Source organism: Aethalodelphis obliquidens, unplaced genomic scaffold (genome assembly GCF_003676395.1).
Source record: "Aethalodelphis obliquidens isolate GAN/ISIS:26980383/991018 unplaced genomic scaffold, ASM367639v1 scaffold104, whole genome shotgun sequence".
NCBI classification, from domain to species: Eukaryota; Metazoa; Chordata; class Mammalia; order Artiodactyla; family Delphinidae; genus Aethalodelphis; species Aethalodelphis obliquidens.
In genome coordinates, this window is record NW_020838048.1 from 2,423,861 (window position 1) to 2,448,118 (window position 24,258).

Genomic DNA, 24,258 nt, shown 5'->3' on the forward strand with positions numbered 1-24,258 from the left:
GACACATAGTATGTTTCGTAGTCAGAGAATAGGGAGTGCCGTGAGTTCCTTATTTTCCGTTTTTGAGTTCGGTGGAGTAATACATGCTTACTTAACTGTGGAGGTGGGTAGAGTTAATGCAAAAATAATGTGCTTCGTAAATCTGGAAATTCAGTTTTTGTAGATTGAAGAAAAATTTAAACGTGAGCAAAATAAATATCAAAACACTAGCTGGCAAAATACATGATTAAGATGAGCCACGTTGGAGTCTGGGGAAAGGGATGGGGGTGGATAGTGGGAGCGGAGGCTGGAGGGTCATTTCCCAACCACATGTCCTCGTTTGTCAAGCTCGAAAATGAAGAGGCTTTTTTGGTTTTTGTCTTTTTTGGCCTGCTGGTTTTCTGGCTACTTTCACCCTGTAAGTCCACAAATGTAGTCCTGCGAGCGTATTGGACAAGACGCACTGTTCTCTTATTCTACCAGCAGTTCCCACGGGGGGCAGTTGAACCAAGTCACTATCTTCTTAATGCAGAAGAGTTCAGTTCTGAAACCTGAATATTGGGGATTAGTAATGAGATGTGGAAACTTCCACTTTGTTTTGGGAGATGTTTAGCCATTGCTATCTGCCCGTCAGTTCAGTGGCCAATGTGAAATGTGTTTTTGGCTCATCTATCTCCAGAAAAGAATAATCTGAAGAAATACAAGCACTGTATGTGCCTTTTTATTAACCAGAAGACAGTCAAGTCAACGTGACAGGATTCTGTCATCACGAAAATTACAAATGACAAAACCTTACGTCATCCTAAAGTGTGAGCCTCTAAGTATTCCCTCCAGGCTTTATCTAGTCCAACTGAAATGTCCAAAGACGAAAGAAGCAATTGATTATTTTCAAATATTGTTTGGTAGTTCTAGGGCCTAGTCTTTGCTACTTTTTTCTTGATTTTTACCCCAAGATTTCATAAGAGAGTCTTACTGTTATTCTGTGGATGAGTCCAGTAATCAGTAATTCTGTGATGAGTGCCCTTGAACTTTTCCTTCTGTAAAAATTTTTTAAAAAGTCAAGAAGAGTTAAGTTATAAAGTTGGATGTGGGTATTGTGGTTGTACCACCTAACCCCTGGGTTAATTTCATATTTGAAGCAGATGTCAGTTTCCCGCTTTATCAAGCTTACATTTTTAACTCACATTCAACAAAGGACAAACGAATCTGAGAGGTTACTCAAATTGTTACCCTTTGTTTCTGGTAATAGAACGCAGAGCATCGTTGTAGAAATCAACAGTTGTGACAATAAAGGCAATAGGAGAGATCTATTTGAGGTGGGTTGCTTTGTTATTTTGTGTGGTTTTAAATATCCAAAGAGTTAAGAACTAGCATTATATTAGAGAAGAGGCAGTCTGCCTCATTTTTGGTGTTTTTGATGAAGAATTCTCAGATAAAATGTTTCACTTCCAAGTGCACACGGTGAATTCTGCATAAAATGCAAATAATTGCCTCATTGCAAGAGCAAATGCCATTTAGGTAAATGAGTTCCTTCGGATCCCAAGCACCCGGTCAAGGGAGGGAGGTATATTATAATTTTGGAATTGGAGGAACAAAGTAAATGTGATAGTATCATTACATGAAATGGAAGGTAATTATGTCATGTCAACGCAGAAGCTTCCCAGGCTGAACATTAGGGGCTGTTTATTCCCTTCATTGAAGCAGATTTGTTTTCTTTCAAATCTGACAAAGCACCTCTCCGCTGAGTTAATAATCACTGCTCCCAGCTGGAAGGTAAGTTTGCAGAGCTGATGGAAGGGCTTTTAACAGGAGAGCTCTGAAATGACACCATCCTTCCAGATCTAACTTAGCATATGGCACACAGAACTGTGCTTAGCAGACTTCTCCCTTATTGGTGGTGGTTTCATTTTCCCTGCACATTTGCTTTTGAAACTTTGCTGGTGGACTTAATGTGGCCATAATTCTAGGACAACTCCCTGATACACTTGGCGTATTTGTCCAGCAGGCCAAGGTATCTGAAGGGATTGTAATTATCTGAAGTTCCTTGGGCCACTTGATTCCAGCAGATTTGGGACATGCACATTCAGGCGGAGCTATAGACAGCAGGTTAGCTGCTGGACGGGGTGGGTTCTGTCTTCTCCTGAGCTTTTATGTAGCCCCTGGGGATGTACATGAGGTGGGTCACAGAGTCCATTTGGAATCACAGGAACAGCCAGCCTGTGAAAATGAGAAGCACCTGGATGACCAGGTTTCCATCACAGCCTGTAATTAAAATACTAGCTTGGGGCTGCCTACCACCCCTTGGTTCCTTTGAGTGGCCTTTGCATGTCTTCTTTCTGGATTGAGCCAGCCCTTGCAGAGAGCAATTTTGATATGATCACCTAAGGCTGGGACACAGGCAGGAAATTCTGGCCTGTCCCAAATGCCAAGTGGGGCCTGTGGGTATTACTGCCAAGTAAATGGGCTGAACTGAAGAGGAAAAGGCATCACCTTTGCGGCAGGTGTCCTTTCATTACTGTCTGCGCTGCTACCTAAGAGGAGTGGCAGAAGGCTGGTGACAGAGTGCCTTACTGTGCTCCACCAGACGGTAGGAGACAGCAGTTCCCTCCCAAGCCCTGTCCTCTATTTCCTTGCAAAGCTTGAGTAAAACCTTGCTATCAATAGCCACTTTCTAGGGAAGAGTCTCTTCAATTGCAAGGATGAGGGATGGTGGTACTTTTTGTGGCAGTGGACGCTCAGATGAGCACGAGTCAAGAGTAGCCGTGTCCCATAGCTGTGTCACAGGGTGCGCCACTCAGTCGTTGCCGGAACACAGGTTTGGTGATAGCAGTTCCAATGTGGAAGGCCGGGAGAGACTCTCAAATCTGTTGGATATTAAAGGATACGGCTAATTATGCAGGGCCAGCTACTGAATTTTTGGTACCCATTCCAGAATGAAAATGCAGGCCCCTTGTTCAAAAAGCAGAATAAAAGTGCTCATAAAGGTACTAAAATGTAAAGATTTTCCCTTTCTTCTTGTCTCTCTGTCAACATGTCATAGTCTTTTATATGCTATTGAATGCCATTCTAAGTAATGAAAAACTAAATTTTTCAATTATTAACATGAATGTTACCAATCATTTATATATTGTGCAACGTGGGTTTTACATGCAAATATAAGAGCATGTAACTCATATGAGGAATTGCCGAAATCACACAATTGTGTTTCGTAGGTTACACATGTATATATATTTCATTCTGAACAGAAAAGTAGAAATGTTGCACAAAACTAACTCGGTAGTTTTTGTTTTACTTCTTTTTTTTTTTAAATAAATTTATTTCTTTATTTATTTTGGCTGCGTTGGGTCTTCGTTGCTGCGCGCAGGCTTCATCTAGTTGCGACAAGCCGGGGGCTACTCTTCATTGTGGTGCGCGGGCTTCTCATTGCGGTGGCTTCTCTTGCTGCAGAGCACGGGCTCTGGGCGCTCAGGCTTCAGTTGTTGTGGCACACGGGCTTAGTTGCTCCGCGGCGTGTGGGATCTTCCCGGACCAGGGCTCGAACCCGTGTCCCCTGCATTGGCAGGTGGATTCTTAACCACAGCACCAGCAGGAAAGTCCTGTTTTACTTCTTGATATGAGCACACTCTACCAAATCTCCCTACCTGTGGCTTGCTGATGGATGAGAATAACTGAAAGGAAAGGGAATTACGTGTGCCTCTATCTTTCCCTTGCCTTCTGTGTCATCACTTTGAGTGTCAGTGGATGACCAGTACAGGGCGGTAACACGACTAAGAGAGTATATGGCAGGATTTCCTTGATCATTCATGTTTCTAAGAGGGCTACATCTGTTAAAAACTAATTAGCCTTCGGCCTTCACCTCCCAACCTCACCTCTTGAGGTTTTTAAAAAACATTTCTCATGTGGCTTTCTCAGTAAAGGTCTAGCAAAGAGGAAAGTTTGCCTCTAGCTGTTGGCTCCCCCGAAAGCAATCTCCATGCCCTGTCAAGGATGGCTTTTGTCACTCTAAGATATACACTTCCCCTCCTCCCCTACCCCCAGCCCTTACTTCTCTGGGCCAGGTCAGCAAACCTTTTCTATAAAAGGTCGAACAGCAAATTATTTTAGGCTTTGGAGGCCGAGTGGGTTCTCTTGCAAATCAACACAGTGCAGCTCTGCCACTGTATTGAGAAAGAAGCCACAGGAAATGTGTAAACAAATGGACATGGTTGTGTTCGAATAAAACTTTATTTACAAAAATTGCCTGAGGGCTGGATTTGGCTCGTGGGCTGTAATAGTTTGCCAAACCTTTCTCTAGAGCATCATGCGTTTGACCCCATTCTCATGTTTTTAATTCAATAATTAATAAATTTTCAAAACCCTCCCGTGGAATGGAGAACTGCCACTTATTTCATATATGAAAGAAATTAGAAAAGAAACCTTTTCTGAGGTTGCACTCTGAGTCATGCAGGGAGTTAAAAAAGGACTCCAGAGCCCCATTTTTTCCCTAGTTGTTGCCAGAAAGCTCTATGATGTATCTATTGTCAGTGAGAGTTCTTGTACAGCTCTGACATTCGTGACCTACCTCTAAAAGGCATTCTAGGAATAGCATTGTTAAAATCCTTGAGAAAAGTAGAACTTTTATTATGTGAGTATCACGATTCCCTGCCCCCCACCTTCAGCCAACACCTTCGTGGGAGGAAGATGGAGGGACAGGAAATGACAGCATTATGAAGCCCAGTCACAATGGAATGCTGAATGCAAGTACAAATAATTATTAGGGAGGTGAAAATTACATAGCAACTTGCTCATACTAATGGTCTACGGAGAAAGAGCCCCATTGTACTTTCAAAACGTTAATTGTCCATAATGTTTTAAAGAAATTCTACTCGATATCTTTTTGGAATTTTATAAAGCTCCCATATAAAGGTCCCCAGTTTATTTTTGTTCTGTTCTAGGCGGTTCTCTTGGCTTCCATGACACCATCCCCCTTCCTTTGTTCCAAACTCACTGAGGATTCCTTCTCATGTCTCCTTAGCTGGTTCTTTTTCAGCTCAACATTCAAACTTCAATTTCTCACATATTCAAGCCTATATTTCTACGTAGAACCCACAAAAAATAAAAAGGGATTCATGAACTTAAATATGTTGATACCATTTGGTTTGAATCCAAAAATTGCTGGGGACGCATGACTATTCCACTACAGGAGATAAAAGAGGTCAACAGGGGTTGCTTTGCACTGCCCAGAGTATTGTCTGGGCAATAGCAGGTGGTCAATAAATGTTTGTTCAATAAATATTTAGATGTGTGTATGTATGAGTAGGTGGATGGATGCATTATTGGATGGATGAATAGACCTTTTCCTAAAGCATTATATATTCAGTACATTGTTAGGAAAGATGCTGATATACAAGTCAGTGAGTGAAAATTATTTCTCTTTAACTTATTGATATAGAAATTTCACTACCAAAATTTGGTCTTATTATAAAGTTCATCGAGGCCTTGTCAATGGTCCATATCTTAGTGTGGCTGTTTATAAGAGCTCCAAAATTCAGGATATAATGAAGGTACCTTTCTGGGGTAGTTTGAGTGCAGTGTTTCCCAGCAACAGGTGGCACAGAATCATAAAGCACAGAAATTAAAGAGTAAAACCACTTGGGCTAGGATTCTAGCTCTTAGTACTAGCTGTGTGATGCTGGGTAATCATTTGGACACTATGGGCCTCACTTTTCTCATTATAAAATGATCTATACTAGAAAACTGTGTCAGCTGGGAATCTTGTGAGTTACAAGAAACAAAATTCTTAACCAATTTATCTTAAACAATAAAAAGAATATCTTTTGGGTTTATGTACCTAAAAACTAGTGGTAAAACTGTCATAGCCTAAGGAGACATGATGATATTATAATCAATGTGACAAACAGAAAGGATTATACAATTGGATAACCCAGAAGAAGTAGATTAATTCCTAAAAACATACAAACTTACCAAGACTGAATCGTGAAGAAATAGGAAAATCTAAACAGAGCAATAACTAGTAAGGAGATTGAATCAGTAATGAGAAACCTCCCCAAAATGAAAAGCCCAGGACTAAATGGCTTTACTGGAGAGTGCTACCAAACATATAAAGAATTAACCCTCCTCAAAGCCTTCCAGAAAATTAAAGAGGAGGTAACAATTCCCAGCTCATTCTATAGAGAATTCCTGCAACTCAACAACAACAAAAAATCAAATAACTAAATTTTTTAAATGGGCAAAGGACTTGAGTACACATTTCTTGAAAGATGATATACAAATGGCCAACAAGCATATTAAAAGATGTTCCACATTACTAATCATCAAGGAAATGCAAATCAAAACCACTATGAGATAATTAGGATGCCTACTCGCAAAAAATGGTGGCCTCATAGACTGTGGAGAAAAGGGAATCTTTATGCATTTCTGGCAGTATTGTAAAATGATACAACCACTGTGGAGAACAGCATGATGGTTCCTCCAAAAGGTAAACATAGAACTACCATATGATCCACCAATCCCATGTCTGGATATATATCCAAAAGAATTGAAAGTAGAGTCTCAGAGAGCTATTTGCCCACCCATGTTCATAGCAGCAGTATTCACAATAGGCAAGAGATGGAAACAACCCAAATGTGCATTGACAGGTAGATGGATAGACAAAATATGGTAACTAAATACAATGGAATACTAGGCAGCCTTAAAAAGGATGGTAGTCCTGTGACATGCTACAACATGGATGAACCTTGAGAAGATTACTCTATGTGAAGTGAGCCACTCACAGAAGGGTAGATACTGTATGATTCCATTTATATGAGGTATGCAGAGTAGTCAAATTCATAGATACAGGAAGTAGAATGGTGGGTACCAAGGTCTTGGGGGAGGGGACAAAGGAGAGTTGTTTTTTAATAAGTATTAAGTTTTAGTTTTGCAGGGTTAAAAGGTCCTAGAGACTTGTTTCACAGCAATGTAAGCATACAAAACACTAGTGAAATGTAGACTTTAAAATGGTTAAGATGGTAAATTATATGTGTTTTTTACCACCATTTTAAAAATACCCAGAATGCCAGGGCCAGCTTCAAAAGAGGTTTAAAGAGCGTCTCCGAGTCATCAGAGCTCTGCTCCATCTCTCTGGGCTCCCTCTGTTCTGCCTTCCTCCTCAAGTTTCGTTCTTCATGGCTGCAGCCCTTCCCATCCTCACACTCACCATCCAGAAGAGAGAGAAGCTGTGTCCCAGCATTCTCAGATTCAGCCCCTGGGTTCTCACTGAACCGACTGGAGGCCACACAGCCACACCTGAACCAATCATAATGGCCAGGGGTCATGGGAGGTGCTGATTGGCTTACACCAAACAGAGCCTACCCCCAAAGTGTGAGTTGAATCATTTTCATTCCTACCTGGACCACTTGGGAGAGAGATGGTTTCCCAACAGGACTGGGGATCAGCAAAGTTTTTTTGTAAAGGGGCCATATAGGAGATAGCTCAGACTTGATGGGTCATACGGCTTCCACTGCAACAATTGAACTCTGGCATCATGGCATAAAAGCAGACATAGACTTTTTTTTTTTTTTTTTTTTGCGGTACGCGGGCCTCTCACTGCTGTGGCCTCTCCCGTTGCGGAGAACAGGCTCCGGATGCGCAGGCTCAGCGGCCATGGCTCACGGGCCCAGCCGCTCCATGGCATGTGGGATCTTCCCGGACCGGGGCATGAACCCGTGTCCCCTGCATCGGCAGGCGGACTCTCAACCACTGCGCCACCAGGGAAGCCCATGACTTTATTTTTTATTTTATGTGTGTGTGTGTGTGTATGTATTTATTAGTTTATTGTCCGGGTCCCCAGTTGGGTGGCAGATTTCATGACAGTAAGGAAAGCATCTGTCTTGTTCTCTGATGTATTCCCAGCATCTAGCCCAGGACCCAAATGGAGTAGGTGCTCAGTTGACACATGTGGAATGAGTGAATAAAGGAGGTTTATTCGTCCACTCTGTGAGGTTGATGCCATTAGCTCAGAGTGGTTTAGCGACTTACCAAGCAGCCGTAGACTTTAAATGAATGAGCATGGCTGTGTTCCAATAAAACTTTGCAGACACTGAAACTTGAATTTCATGTAATTTTCATGTATCACAAAATATTATACTTATGTTGATTTTTTTTTTAATGTGGACCTTTTTTAAAGTCTTTATTGAATTTGTTACAATATTGCTTCTGTTTTGTGTTTTGGTTTTTTGGCCCCAAGGCATGAAATCATCTTAGCTCACAGAGGCTGGTAGTTTGGCCCACAGGCTGTAGTTTGCAGATCTGGTTCAAAATAATCTCTCTTAGCTCAGTGATGATTTTTCTTCATAACTTTACCTGGGTCACCTTCACTCCTCTTTTCTGTAATACCTGTAATGAGATGACCCTCGGCTCAAAATCCTCAACCTGTCTTGCAAAAAGGCATTTGGAAAGCCATGCAGTCTCTTTTTCTTTTTCCGTGGGTCCTAGTGGTCGTAATACCTTGCTTGCCATAGAATACTTGGGACATACAGGACAGTATACTGTTAAATATTCAAGATAATTACTCTTTCCCGCCACGATTATTAGAAATTAAAGATGCCTTCACATCTGCAGTACAATTTGTAGAGGGGTTAAAACTCCGTCATGTTGCTAAGCAATTATTTTCCTATTTTTATTCACCTTTAGCCCTGTCTCTTTTTTTCTAGGTTAAATATTTATTAGACTAGAACTGTCTCCAGGATGATATATTTCTTAAAGGCTTTATTTTCCAGTCATTGGTCAGAGTGCTATTATGTAAATGATTGAAGTAAGTATTAAAAATGTGGGTTTGAAGATCTCCAGGGTCAGAGGGTGACCCTGGGGAAAGAGAGATGGGAAATAGAACTGAACAATAAAGGAGCAAAGGGAGGATAAAGTAAAGGAAGCTTTTAAATTCCTACAAGGAGAGGAGGGGTTGACTGGATCCCTGGAGGAAGATGAAAAGAAAACAGGCTTGGGAGAAAGTAAAATGCATGGGAATAGCACGGGGCTGTAGGAAGGCAGTGATCTGTTTTATAACTAAAATGCGCAACAATGGAATGATTTGTTCAAATGTATTTTGGCAGCCTTTGAATTATAGTCCAAATACCTTTAGCGCATATAATAACTTTTAAAATGTGTTTATTGTTTGCTTGTGATCTGTCTACTTCTAAAAAAAACGTCTGAGCCTCATATAGCCTGTGCAGCTCTTGTGTGAATTACAAATGGTACCCGCTTTGGGCTGCTGTGTCCCAGCCAGTGGCATCTTTGTGCTGGGTTTCAAGGGTCTCGGAGCTCTGTGAGGCAGCTAAGTTTCAACCCCCATTCGGCGCTTTCACCAGGTCCCACACACAGCCATTTGCACTGGCCTGGGTCTGAAGTGGTTTTTGATAAAAGACCTGATTGGGTGGCAGTGCATTCGAATAATTGTTCCCCAGGTGGAACTTCCAAACATGGTCCAAGGACCATTTAGGAGAGAGGGCTATGAGGGACCAGGGGAATTCACCTGCATTGACACTAATGCATATATCAAATTCAGGGCTCATTTGTCTAATTCTTCACAAAACTAAATTATTCTAATACTGGCAGGCTAAAATTATAAACTCTAGAATTTTATTGTAGCCATTGGTTTAATGGAAGGATTTCCAAATGTACGATTCCCTCCTTTTATGCTCTCGAGCCACACTCAAGGTTCAGAAGGGAGGGTTCCCTTTGGTCCTCCTTCTGAGCGGGTCCATTTTGCCTTTGCTGTTTGTTTGTTTTCTGTCTAGGGTCTTGTTGTTGTTTTGTTTCTTTTCCTTTCTTTTGTTTTCTAAATTGGAGGACTACCACATGGCAAACTGCTCACTTTGAGCTTTAAATCTGCCTTCTAATAATAGCAGCCCCTTCCCCAAATATCTTACTTCCTCATTCCCTTTTAATTCATACTTTATAATCTGCTCATGACCAGGAAACCAGTTTACTGAGATAAAAGTTAATCAACTCTAAGCAAGGGCCTCATGTTCTCTCATGAAACATACGAACCTAAGTTTTAGCGCTCAGGTTGTGTGATACCTCCTTGAGATGCTCAGACACTCTTTTGGTTAAGATTACCCATATCCCTTCTAACACTTGATTGTTGTGTTCTATATGGGTGCATTTACAGGAAAGTGTCCTCCAAATAATGTTATAATGGAGGGTTTTTATTACCTGTAGAATAAAAACTAAGGTACAGGAAAGCCAGGTGGTTAAGAGTGTGAGCTCTGGATCTACACTGCCTAGAGTTGAATCTTCTGTGTCATTCCCCAGACACATTATGGAGGGCAAGATGCCTAACCGTTTGTGCCTTCTTCTACTCATCTGTAAAATGAACATAAGAGTAGCACCTACTCCATTGAATTGAAGAAGGGTTCAATGACTTATTCATGTAAAGTGCTAAGAACAGGAAGTACTTAAGTGTTAATTATTTTATTTATTATTATTATTATAGTTATTAGGAAGAGAAGGAGGAGGAGAACAAGTTAGAAAGCAAGCTCTCTAAGCAGACTTCAAGTTGAATTTCATCAGTGGGACTGGTGCGTAGAAACAGATGTGTATTTTCCATCCCTCATACCTGTCACTTTGAAATGTACACAGTTCTAGGTGTGGCGGTGTATTAGCCGGGGTTCTACAGAGAAACAGAACCAATAGGGTATATAGAGATATATGTAAGAAGAGATTTATTACGAGGAATTGGCTCACAGAATTATGGAGGCTGTCCAAGGACAGGAGAAGAAATGGATATTCCCTGTCAAGCAGAAGGAGCAAATTCACCCCGTCTCTTCCTGTTTGTTCTATTCAGACCCTCAATGGATTGAATGTTGCCCACATTCATTGGTGAAGGTGATTGATTTTACTGGGTCTGCCAATTCAAATGCTTATATCTTCTGGAAACACCTCCACAGACACACGCAGAAATAATGTTTTACCAACTATGTGACCATCCCTTACACTCGTCAAGTTGACACATAAAATGAACAGAGCTGAGAGGAGAAATGGACAGCAATGCCCCACCTTCATCAGTGAACGGATCATCCAGACAGGATCACTGGGGAAAACGACAGACTCAACTAACACCGTGAGCCACGTGGACCTAGCAGCCACGCGCAGAGCGTGTCATCCAGCAGCATCAGAGTGCGTCTTCTTCTCGGGCACACATGGAGCATTCTCTAGGATAGGTCATGTGGAACAGGTCTTGACAAATTTGGGAAGACTGAAAACACATCAAATGTCTCTTCCAACCACATTGGTATGAAATCAGTAGCAGTAGAAAAATGGGAAAATTCACAAATGTGTGGAAATTGGACAACATGTTCCTAGACAGCCAGTGAATCAGGGAGGAAATAAAGAAGATCAGGGAGTATAGTGAGCATGGATATATACAACTATAAAAGATGTTTTTATTCTACTTTTTTGAGGTGTAACTTACACACCATGAAAGTCACTTGTTTTGAGTGTATAATTCAGTGCCTTTTAGTAAATTCACAGTTGTGTAACTGTCACCAATATCTTTTTCTAGAACATTTTTGTCACTCCCAGCATAATTTTGTGCCCATTTGCAGTCGCTTCCTGTTCTCACCCCCCAGCCCTGGGTGTCTACTAATCTGCTTTCTGTCTCTATGGATTTGCTTTTTCTGGACACATCATCTAAGTGAAATCATATAATATATGGCCTCTTGCAGCTGGATTCTTTTACTTAGCATAATGTTTTCAAGTTTCATCTATATTGTAGCATGTATCAGTAGTTCACTCCTTTTATGGTTGTATCCCATTTCATTGTATGGATATATCACATTTTATTTATCAGTTCATCAGATGGTCGACATTTGGGTTATTTCCATTGCTTGAACACTCCTGTGAAAATCTTTCTGTGTGAACATATGATTTTATTTCTCCTGGGTAGATACCCAGGGGTGGCATTACTGGATCATATGGTAACTCTGTGTTTAACTTTTAAAGAAATTGCCAACTGTTTTCCATTTTACATTCCCACCAGCAATGTATGTGTTCCAGTTTCTCCACACCCTCATCAATACTAGTGATTATCTGTCTTTAATTGCACTCCCCTAATGGCTAATGATATTGAGGGTCTTTCCATATGCTTATTGACCATGTATCTATCTTGTGTGGAGAAATATCTATTCAAATCTTTTGCTCATTTTTAAATGGCATCATTTATCTTCTTAATAATTTGTAAGAGTTCTTTATATATTCTGGATAAAACATCCCTTATTTATTTCCTGAAACATTTTGTAGTACATGTTTTTCTGTCTGAGAGTGCTACAGAGGAGATGGTTTAATGTTCTGGGGCCTTTGAGGTGCCTTGTCGCAGAAGCAGCCCTGAATAGCAATTCCCACAAGCATATAGCCCTCTGCAGGCTACCCTGCCGGGTCACCTCCCTCTGTGTGACCAGTTCATCAAAGTGTAGTTTGTCTGTGTCAGTCTCCCAACAGCGAGAGCTGGATCTAACGTTAGCAGTCATGTGCCCTGAATTGTAATTTTGAGCACCTTCGATCTTAATGTTTGCTCCTGAAATCTAGAGCAGCCAGAATGAGTGACAGGAGCCTATACTGAGATCCTATCCTGGTGTATGATTCTTCATACAATCCCAAGTTTGCCTCTTGGTTCACAAAGAGCCCCTTGGGGCAAGTGGCAGTGTTAGCTGTTGAGGTGAGGTGTGCAGAAACTGCTGACTCGGAGAAGTCCATTTCGAAAGGACTTGAGCGTAACCCTAATGTCACTCGCACTCCTCAGATGTCTCTCTCTGGACCCTTTTCCCTGGCCCTCCAGTGCCAACCTTCATAACACACTCTCTGTATCTTCCTCCTGCGTGAGCAGCAGCCGTATGGAGGTCAAATGAGCCTTAGAAGTGCCTTTGACAACATTGTGGAAATTGTAACCAGTGAAGCACCTTGTGTTTTCAAGAGAGATCATCTATGGGTGACAATAGAAAGGTTTTAAATTTCCAGAAGAGGTTATCATATGAGAAAGCAGTCTAATTTTCTACTGAGCCGAAAAGATTTCTTATGCTTTAAAATGATATTGCTGCCTTGTGCGTCAGCGCACACGTTAAGAAGAATTACTCACAGGTGGTACTTCGTAAATTCTTCATCTTTCACAACACGTTAGGTTGTTAGTGCAGCTCCTGAGATTCAGTCCTAGAATTAGATGTCAAAAAACATGGAAGAGGGCTTCCCTGGTGGCGCAGTGGTTGGGAGTCCGCCTGCCGATGCAGGGGACACGAGTTCGTACCCCGGTCCGGGAAGATCCCACATGCCGCGGAGCGGCTGGGCCTGTGAGCCATGGCCGCTGAGCCTGCGCATCCGGAGCCTGTGCTCCGCAACGGGAGAGGCCACAACAGTGAGAGGCCCGCGTACTGCAAAAAAAAAAAAAAAAAAAGAATATGGAAGAATGGTTTTTCTGATCTACAGTCTGTCTTCATCTGCTACATACAGTCAGCTTCATGGGTTATCATATAACCAAGATCAAATTTTGGAAAGCTGGAAAGAAATAGTCAAGCAAACCCTGAAGAAAAGACTGGCCTCAGTTGATTATTTTGCCTTTTAAATTGTAAACTCATAATTGGTACATCTCTTGAGGGATTAATATCCGTTGAATAACTACAGTGGTTCCGGATACCTCATGGTGCTTTATTAAAGCTGTTCGTGATTTTTCACTTGCTGGAAAATGACATGCTAGTCGCACCTCTCTGGTTGAGTCCTCGCCTAGAGAACTCACTAGAGGTATTTCCACTTATGTCACCTTGTATTTAGCTTCATTTCTTCCTTTGTTAATGTTTATCTTAATGGTACTACTTCTGTTACTGTAAATGATCCTTGTTAATCCTTGTGCTTAGGGCTTGCAATATTAACTGGCCCTTACCCAACATCAGAGATCTGAGTTACAGTTTGTTTTTTGCCTTCCTTCTTTGTGAAGTACAAGAAAAACACCATGCCCTTGGAATCTGGGTGTTTTTTTGTTTGTAGTTAGTTGGTTGATTTTCCCTTGCATTTCTGAGAACTCTTCCACTCAAGAAAAATAGCCTTCTCCCATTTTAACTATCTCCTGTAGGACAGTCAGATGTAGATGAAAGCCTAACCTTCATTGGGTCAATACACTACGCAAAGATTAGTTCCAAACTGTCTAGAATGTATCACCACAGTGCTTTGCTATATTTATTTGTTCTACTGGTCAACTTCCTTACAGAGCTGAGATGCCATGGTTGGGATTTTTCCTAAGGTGTTAGACGAGGCTTCTCAAATTTTCATTCCAAAGAAATTTTAAAGCATAAGAAATCTCTTTGTCTTAGTGGAGAAATCGAAATGTTTTCTCATGTTATAACTTGTGGCATTTAACAACTTTTCGTTGTTACCCATCAACCTATCAGTCAAAAGGAATTTATTAGGCAATTACCATATGCCAAATGATGTGCTAGGTACCTCGAGAAGTAGGAAAAAGTATGAAATGTGGTGCTGGTTTCAAGGAGCTTAAATTTGTTCATCTATTTACTTATTTATTCATTCACCTAATGTTTACTAAACATCTAGTGTGTCCCAGACACATAATCTAGTTGAGGCAAAATAATCACAGCAATTATATCTAAGAGCAGTGCAGGAGGATATCAGAGAGAGGACAGAGCCTCCAGGAGAAAGTAGCAGATAGAGCTAAGCTGTCTCATCTGCCTCACAGTAATAAATCTTCTGGTGGCTTCTTTCACTTCTGATGTGATTGCAAAGCCTCCATGACCTGACCCAGACTGCACTGGGCTCCTCCTATTAGAAACACTTAACCAAGGTGAGAAGAAAGATAGCAAGTGTTTCTAACTGGAAGATTCCTCTTTGAAGTATCCTGACCTTTGTTCCAAGGGATTATTCTTTATAGCATGGATGCATTATGTATAAAAAGCCAGCATTAGGAGTCCTTAACTAAATCTCACCTTAAAAAGACTCTTTTTCATACTCACTTTTAACCGAGCATCCAGGATCATCCGTAATTATTCTTTCTTTTTTTTTTAAATTTATTTATTTTATTTATTTTATTTTTGACTGTGTTGGGTCTTTGTTGCTGCACGCGGGCTTTCTCTAATTGTGGCAAGCGGGGCTACTCTTCGTCACGGTGCCCGGTCTTCTCACTGCGGTAGCTTCTCTTGTTGCGGAGCACAGGCTCTAGATGCACAGGCTTCAGTAGTTGTGGCTCGTGGGTTCTAGAGTGCAGACTCAGTAGTTGTGGCGCACGGGCTTAATTGCTCCGTGGCATGTGGGATCTTCCCGGACCGGGGCTTGAACCCATGTCCCCTGCACTGGCAGGTGGATTCTTAATCACTGCGCCACCAGGGAAGCCCTTCATAAGTATTCTTGAGTCATTATTATTTATCAACCCACCCAGCTCACTGTATTAGTTATCTATTGCTACAATAACAAATTACCCCAAAACTTAGCGGTTTAAAACAACACACATTTCTTATCTCACAATTTCTGTGGGTCAGGAATTTAAACATGACTAAGGTAGGTCCTCTGCCCCAGAATCTCTCAAAAGGCTGCAGTCAAAGGGTTGGCTGGGGCTAGGGGTCTCATTTGAAAGTTAGACTGGGGAAGGATGCACTTCCAAGCTCATTCAGTGGTTATTGGCAGGATTCAGCTCCTCCAGGTTTGATGGACTGAAGGTTTCGGTTCCTCATTGGCTGTTTGCCTGAGACTATCCTCAGTTCCTTGCCATGTGGGCCTCCCTAGCAGAGCTGCTCACTTCATCAAAACAGGCAATCCAAGAAGTCCATAGAGACAGTCTGCTAGCAAGATGGAAACCATACTTTTTACAAGCTAATCACAAAAGTGATATCTCCTCAACATTGCCATATTCTATCAGTTACAAGCAAGTTGCCCAAAGGGAGATTACTCAAGGCAGCTAATATCAGGAGACAGGGATCATTGGGGGCCATCTTAGAAGCTGGATTCATAATTATTTTCTTCATCAAACATTTATCAGTTATGATGTTTTCAGTAGAGTGCAACTGTGTTGATAAGTGGCCCTTGTCTTTAAGGTGCTCACAATGAGCTTGGGAACATGAGTACATCAACCTTTAACTCTAATTTGACATAGAAAACCTTATAGTAGAGTCAGATTCAAAACCCAATGAGAATATGGAAAAGAGGGATGTCTTTGTTCATGATGGAGCCCCCAATGGGAATGCCACTTTCTCTCACAGTTAAAAATAAACATAATGTCACTTATTCTCTGGAACTTTCTCTGACACTCAGAGAAAGTTCTTTTTCCCCAACTTAATTCCCGGAAAAGGTGACATTTGAGTTGAATCTTAAGAAGTAAGTAGGAGTGGCTTTCCAAGTGTAAAACACAGCGTAATGAAAAGCATGGGGATGTGATGCTGTGTGATATATTCCAGGAACTGTGGCTGGCATGTTGGAGATGTGGTCAGGGATGGGGAATTGTTGTGGGAGGAAATGAGTCTAGAAGGATGAATTGGAGTCATATTAGGAAAAGGAATTTGAATGCTATACCACAGAGCTTGGGCTCTGCCATTTGGGAATTAGAGAGCCCCTGAAGATCTCTGATTAGTACAGTAATGTGGTGAAATACATGCCTTAGAAAGGAACTGTGGAAGCAGGTAGAGAATTGGCTGGAGATACTAGATAGAGGCTAAGATAACATTTCAAGGAGAGTTGATAATGATGTAAAATAAGATATAGGGAAAAGAAGGCCATGGTGATGGAAAGTTCAAAATCGGAAGATGTTTTCGGGGTAGAATTGACAGGATTATCAGAGCCAGGTAAGCTCTGAGAAATGAGGGAGGGATGTGGGAGAGCCAAGGATTTCTCTGTAATTTCTGTCTCAGGAGAATAAAAGCCTCTTAATAGAGGGACAATGTCTTATTTACCTTTAGAATCTCAATATTTTAATGGTGCCAGATACTTGATGGTTGGCCCTTAATGGATTGACGAGTGAGTGGACGGATGGATGGAAGGATGGTGGGTGGATGCGTGGGTGTGGGTGGATAGGTGGATGAGTGATTGGATATGTGGATGGTGTTGTTAAACATGCAAGGGAATGCAGGATAGAAATCAGTTTGGGACAGAGGAGAGAATGGGTAGAAGGAAGTCATAAGACCCTCAGATGGCTAAGGTGACAGTACAAAGAGGAAGGCAAGTAGAAAATTCACTCGGGTTTTTTTGTTTTTTTTTTTTTGCGGGACGTGGGCCTCTGACTGTTGTGGCCTCTCCCGCTGCGGAGCACAGGTTCCGGACGCGCAGGCTCAGCGGCCATGGCTCACGGGCCCAGCCGCTCCGCAGCATGCGGGATCCTCCCGGACCGGGGCACGAACCCGTGTCCCCTGCAACGGCAGGCGGACTCCCAACCACCGTGCCACCAGGGAAGCCCCCCACTCGGGTTTTTTTAATGATATCCACGGCTTTGATGGTTTTCGTCGGCAGTTTGTTATTCCACCTGCTTTAACGTTAAAATTTTAGGAAAGAATAGTTTCTTTAGAGAACAAAACTCTTTGTGCAAGTCATATCAACATTTTGGAAACCTGTTAGATTTCTCAGCGCTTTATCCTAAGACATTGTGCAAAGCAACTACTAGTCTGGCTATTGAAGCCATTTAGCATCCCTTCAATTGTAGTAAGGGATATGGGAATATTAAGAAAATGTTCCCAGAAACTCAAATCAAAAAGTAACTTCTTTTCAGATCTTACATTACCCTTACCTTTAACTTTCTATCAATGGTACAATCATACTTCTTGACAATTCTCAGGTTTCTTGGACTTCAGATTTTCTGAAGCAGTGCTTCTCAAACTTTAAAGCGGACCACCTGGAGATCTAGTTAAAATGTGGATTCTGGTTGAGGCCTGGGCTGGGGCTTGAGAGTCTCTATTTCTAATGAGGTTCCAGGCAATTCTGCTGCTGCTGACCCATGGACCACACTTTGAATGGCAGGGCTCTTCAGGTGTCATTCAATATCGGTGACTTGGCTGATACCTCTGTTGTTGACACAGTCACCTTGTCAGCCACCTATATCAATCCAGAATTTCATTTACCTCCTGCCCTTGTTCGTGGCATCCCTGGGTGACTTCTTATTACCTTTCCCCTTCCATAATGCTTCCAACTCCTCCGACTCAATAGTAATATGTGAGGAGAGGCCAGCCTGCTGTCCTTCCCTTCCTCCAGATCCCTGATGAAGCCATCAAAGCTGACCTTCTCACCACACCCTTCTGCGGCCCCTCACGTTTCTTAGCCTAATGCTTTATTTACATCCTCAGATTTAACCTTTAGTCTCTTGTTCCTTAAGGTCTTCAAACATCCACAATCAATTAAGGTTCACAGGTCAGGGATCAAGTCCAATTTTTGAGTAGGAATTTCAGGTCTGATAATTGGCAGTGTGGGAGGTCGGCAATGTATGTAACAAAAACAAATGAGAAAAGCAGTCCGCGTGGGTCACTGGGGGATGATGGCTTAGCTAGAAACAAGGCAGTCCAATCCCAAGCCTTCTGCTAAGCAACTGCCTCACCTTGAGGAAACCGCTTACCCTACCTGAGTCAACGTTTGCTGTAATATAGCACATTAAATTAAATGATCTCTATCATCTGTTAAAATTAATTATGTACATACAGGCTGACTTATTAGTGTCGTATCTTCATTATATGTCTCAACTAGAAGACAGGTTCCCAACATGAGGTTCATGGATCTCCAAGAACTCTGTGGCCAGAATTCACACACTCCATGAACCTTCACTGGGGCGAGGGACTGGGGATGGCAAGGGGTGGAATTGCGTTTTCACTTTCATTGACCTCCGACTGTCAGTGAGCATTTTCTTCAGTCAGGAATATAAACAGGCTAGAGTAGTATTTGCAGTGCCTGCGACTTGGTCACCAATAGAAACCACAAATGTATCTGATGTCACATTAGAGTTTTTGTAAATATCAAAATGTCATGATGCTCGCCACTGCTTCACAGTTTGGGTGCTTCTTAGACCCTCCACTATATCTTCTCATTGAACCTGCTAACGAAGTAACACATCTATTAATAGGGCAGTAGTTGTCTGTAAGGGAAGATCTTGCCCCACAGGGCACATTTGACAATATATGGAGACACTTTTGGTTGTCGCAGCTGGGAGGGGACCTGCTAAACGTCCTACAGTGCACAGGACAGTCCCCTCCCCCACGAAAGAATTCTCCAGTTCAAAATTTCAGTAGTGCTGAGACTGAGAAGCCTGCTACAGCCATTTTTAAAATATATTTTTGACGGCCATATTTTAGTATAATTAATTTCCTTTGTAATTTTGTGTATTTTATGTATTTACAAACTTTGTTCTTAGAAGGGATCCCATAGCCTTGCTAGACTGTCAAAAGGGTCCATGGCAAAAAAACGTGTTTAAAAATTCCAGTATGAGGAAGAGGTAGTAAAGGTGATCAGAACTGAGACCTTTTGGTTTGTAGACCAGGAAACTGAAGTCAACTACCTGACACCCCAAGGCAACATGACATCATGGAATCGGGCAAGGTTCACGTGCCTGTTCCACCCTTAATGCTTATAGGACTTCGGCCAGATCATTTACCTTTTCTTTGTCTTACTACATTTGGGCTTCTATGAAAAGTACCAGAGATTTGGCGGCTGGAACAACCGAAATGTATAATCTCACAGAGCTGGAGACTGGGAAGTCCACAGTCAAGGTACTGGCAGATTCGGTGTCTGGTCAGGACCTATTTTCTGGTTCATACACAGCACCTTCTCACTGTGTCCTCACATAGTAGAAGGAAGGAGTCAGCTCTCTGGGGTCTCTTTTATAAGAGCACTAATCCCAATCACGAGGGTAATACCTTCCTGACCTAATTGCCTCCCAAAGGCCCTGTCTCCTAATACCATCACCTTGGGGGTTAGGATTTCAGCATATGAAATTTGCGGAACACAGACATTCAGACCATAGCAAGTTGAAATTAGTTTTCTCATCTGCAAGATGGGTAAAACTGTCCTTTACCTACAGCAGGAGTCGGCAAACTGTGGCCCAAGGGCCCAGTCCAGCCTGTAGCCTCTTTTTGGCAGTAACAGTTATCTTGCAACACAGCCATGCCCGTTTGTTTACACATTGTCCATGTCTGCTTTCGCTGTATAATGGCCAGACTTTGGTTACAACATGGCCATACAGCCCACAATGCCCAAAATATTTACTCTCTGGCCTTTCACAGAAAACTGTTGTTGAATCCTGACTCAGAGTATACCTGTGAGGATAAGAGACACAAAGTGTGAAGATTCAGCTCATTGCCTGGTCCAGGGTGAGCCACCTAGTAGGATTGTTGTCCCCTTTCACTTATCGATATAAGGTCTTTCTGCCTCTGAGGGCATCTTTTATTTCCAGAAAAGACTCTTTAGGGGGTTGTTTTGTATAAATAATTATCATTCAATGCTTTACAGTTTAAACTGCAAACTAATTTCCCTCTGGCTTTTGAGTTGAGTTTCTAAGTAGAGTATAGCGTATTTGAGCAATCAGTTTTTAGTAGCCTTTAAACAATATTGGTCCAATTTATTCACTTCAGTATTTAAGTATCTTCAATAAGTTAAAGAATTTAATTTTACATATACAATTATATATATTTTTGTATATTAATTATATATATATTCTATTTAATCTTTAAATGCATGCATTATCTGAATTTATTAACAAAACCTTCCTGGGTTCAAAATAAATCTTACAAAGCTAATAAACTAAACTTATCAATATGGTGAAACAGAGGTGTTTTTTAAATTTTTTGAATATGCATATAAATTTATTTAGATTTCAACCTAAAATTAAAAAGCTAAACCAGTCATTCAATTGTATACTTTAGCTGGGAGTCACAACTATCTTCTTAATAAGCCAAGTTGTCTTAACTATTACAAGACAGACAGTACTACATTTGTCCAGATGCCTTAACCAAGAAATAGTGATAATATGGTGGTTTCGAATCTCTCAGTTATTTCTGCTCTGAATTCTAAAGCCTCTCAGGGTTGAAAGATGCTCAGGCACTCCGGAAGTCAAATGCAGTGTCAATTACTGAGATGACTTTTGACCAGAGATTCTAACTGGGGTGTTGAAACTTGGAATAGACATCCAAGGTGATTTTCCTCACACTCACTGTCATTTTATCCCCTGAAATCTGGGGGTGGCCTTCTCAGCATGCTGGAGATTTTGAACCACCAGCAGTATCAGCCAGGAACTCACCAAGTCCTTCTCAGGAACTTTAACGGGTTGTCCCAGCGCTGTATGGCGAGCTGCTGCTGGTTGCTAGGGTGCAGTCAGGTAGCCCAGCTCCCTGCAGTTGAATTATACAAGATAACTAGTCCTTTCTTCAGAAACACTGCAACCACCGCCGCCCCCACCCCCACCCCGCCATCATTCATCACATGACTGGATTTTGCATAGTTTTGCCTCTATGGAAGTATAAATACCCTTTCTGTGTAATTTTAACATTTTTGAACTTGGTAAAATATTGCTTCTTTCATATTCTCAGGACACAACCTGTTCTTGGTTATTGAAATCTGATCCGATTGAATTCTCTACCTACCTGTCTGGCCTGTCACTACAAGTTGTAAGGCTCTTGTATTAGCACACAGAATCACAGACTTTTGTTGATTCAAGAGGTGTTCTCCCCAGCTCCTTCAAACTCAGCCATTCCCCCTGGATCAGCTGCAGAATAAGTGCTTTTTCTCATTTCTGTTTTCCTGTCATCAGGACCGAAGTATAAGATACTTCAAAGCCTTCCTGGATGGTGGGTGCCCTAGGACAGTCGCAGTGAACAACGTTGAAAAAGGATAAACCCCCAAGATTTCCAAGATTAATTCAAACGGGCCTAACTCCCTTGGAAACTGTGTGGCATGAGTTGCCCTGCCGGGGAGGAGGGAGGAGCAGTGGGGAGGAGTGGGGGGGAGGAGTGCGAGGAGAGTGAGTGATAATGAAAGAGCTGTCCAAATTTTGGCATATCGTTTCCTAATGAAGTTTAGTTGTATCATAGTCATCATTTACTGAAATATATTGTATCCCAAATTGTGAGAGTTTTATTTCTTCCCAACTGTCTTTATTCCTGTTCTCTCAATAGCTCACAAGGCAGCTCTACTGTACTCTGTTCTTATGGCTAGAATGTTTCCCAGTTATTGGTTTGTAAGGCAGAAGGTGGAATATGGAATGTACTTCGCCATAGAAATAATGTTAAAAGTGATGGCAAAATTCCAGGCTAGCCCACAAAAAGTATTTGGTTACCATTTAATTTAGCTGCAGTTGGGAATACAGGGATTTTTTTTCCCCCTGTTTTTCCCATGCAACAGTATATTATGATCCATTAATTTCAACTCTGCTACTCCAGGGGGGAGAAGTGGCAGATGGGTCCACCCAGCAAACGCCGTGGAGCTGGGTCCAGCTGAACCTTGACCTGCCGCTGACCACGTCCTCCACTAAAACACTGGTACCTGACTTGTATGATCGTGGTGGAGTTTACATGTAAATATGGCAAGACCAATGATTAAAAACAGTTCATATTCTTCAATTAAAAAAAAAAAAACCAAACAGGGGCTTCCCTGGTGGCACAGTGGTTAAGAGTCTGCCTGCCAATGCAGGGGACCACGGGTTCGAGCCCGGGAAGATCCCACATGCCACGGAGCAACTAAGCCGGTGAACCACAACTACTGAGCCTGTGCTCTAGAGCCTGTGAGCCACAACTACTGAGCCTTGTGCCACAACTACTGAGCCTGTGTGCCACAACTACTGAGCCTGAGCTCTAGAGCCTGTGAGCCACAACTACTGAGCCCATGCACCACAGCTACTGAAGCCCGCGTGCCTAAAGCCCATGCTCTGCAACAAGAGAAGCCACCGCAATGAGAAGCCCACACACCACAGCGAAGAGTAGCCCCCGCTCACGGCAACTAGAGAAAGCCCGCGCTCAGCAACAAAGGCCCAACACAGCCAAAAATAAATATTAAAAAAGTTAATATTTATTAAATGTTTATTTCGTATCCTTCATTGATCAAATCACCCTCACAGCAATCCTCCAAAGTAGTGATACTTCCCCAGTGATGTTAAGTGGCTTGCCCAAGGTCATACAGCTTGCAAATGGCAGAACTAATTCAAACCCAGGTCGTCTGATTGCAGAAGCCGTGCTCTGGATCGCTGCAGTGCAGGGGCCTACAAATGACATCCCACCATCTGTTACTGTAGGTGTGCAAGCTAAGAATGGTTTCACCATTTTTAAAGGGTTTGGGAGGGAATGAAGAAGAATATTTTGTCACATATTTTGATAAGAAATTTAAATTCCAGCGTCTATAAATAAGGTCTTATGGGAACACAGCCACACCTGTTTGTGTGCTTATTGTCTATAGCTGCTTTGGGGCCAGGATGACAGAGTTGAGTGGTTGTGACCCTATGTTCCGCAAAGCTTAAAATGCTTACAATCTGGCCCTTTTCAGGAAGTTGGCTGATCTCCGCTTTAGTGTGCAAAAAGCTGTCAGGTCCAATGTCTATCTTATTGTAAATCCTCAGTAAATGTTGGCATTTGGAAAAACAGATTTCATCTTGCTCCCAGTGCTGGGGCTGGTGCTATAACTCTGGGGTGCCTGCTGCAAAGTCAAGGTTCTCCCATTCAGAGGATGCCAGACAGCCCAGTCTCCAACTTCAGGACCCCTGTGACAGCGTGTGCTTATAAGCCCCCAGCAGCCAGCTAGGTCAGGGCTCTATCAAAGGCTTTGTCCTGGAGGCTTTGCTTGTGTACACGTGTACACGTGGAGGCCAGAATGGCAAGGTATTGTGACATGTCAGTGTCACACAGACATGTCAGTGATGAGGGCTCCAGATAGACCAACAGCATCTTCCTGGGGCACTGGAGGGGCTCGGAATCCAGCAGCCTGGAGGGGCTGAAGGTATCAACGGCAAGGGACACTTGGGACCCCTTCCTAACCAGAGTGTTCCTCCCCAGCCTGTAGGGATCGCTTCTCTACAATCGAGGAGTTTGACATCTAGCAGAAGAGGTATGTACAGGTGAGAGGCTCTTGCACAGGTGTACTAGGAGATTGCACAAAAATATTCAGAGCAGTGTTCCCATAGCAAAAACTTGGGGACCACCCAAATGCTGATGGGCAGGAGAATAAATCAATAAATAAATGAGGCTCATTCCGTTGTGTTCTTCAAATGTTTACTCAATTGATACATTTCCAAAGAGACCTACCCTGTCACACACATACACACACACACACACACACACACACACACACACACACACACACACA

General features: G+C 42.2%; 1 protein-coding gene across 2 annotated transcripts in view; it reads left to right on the forward strand.

The window, feature by feature from the left end:
* The window catches only part of FRMPD4 (FERM and PDZ domain containing 4), a 539,348-nt gene that overhangs the window by 363,990 nt on the left and 151,100 nt on the right, over window positions 1-24,258 (forward strand). The gene's annotated exons all lie outside the window — the stretch shown is intronic.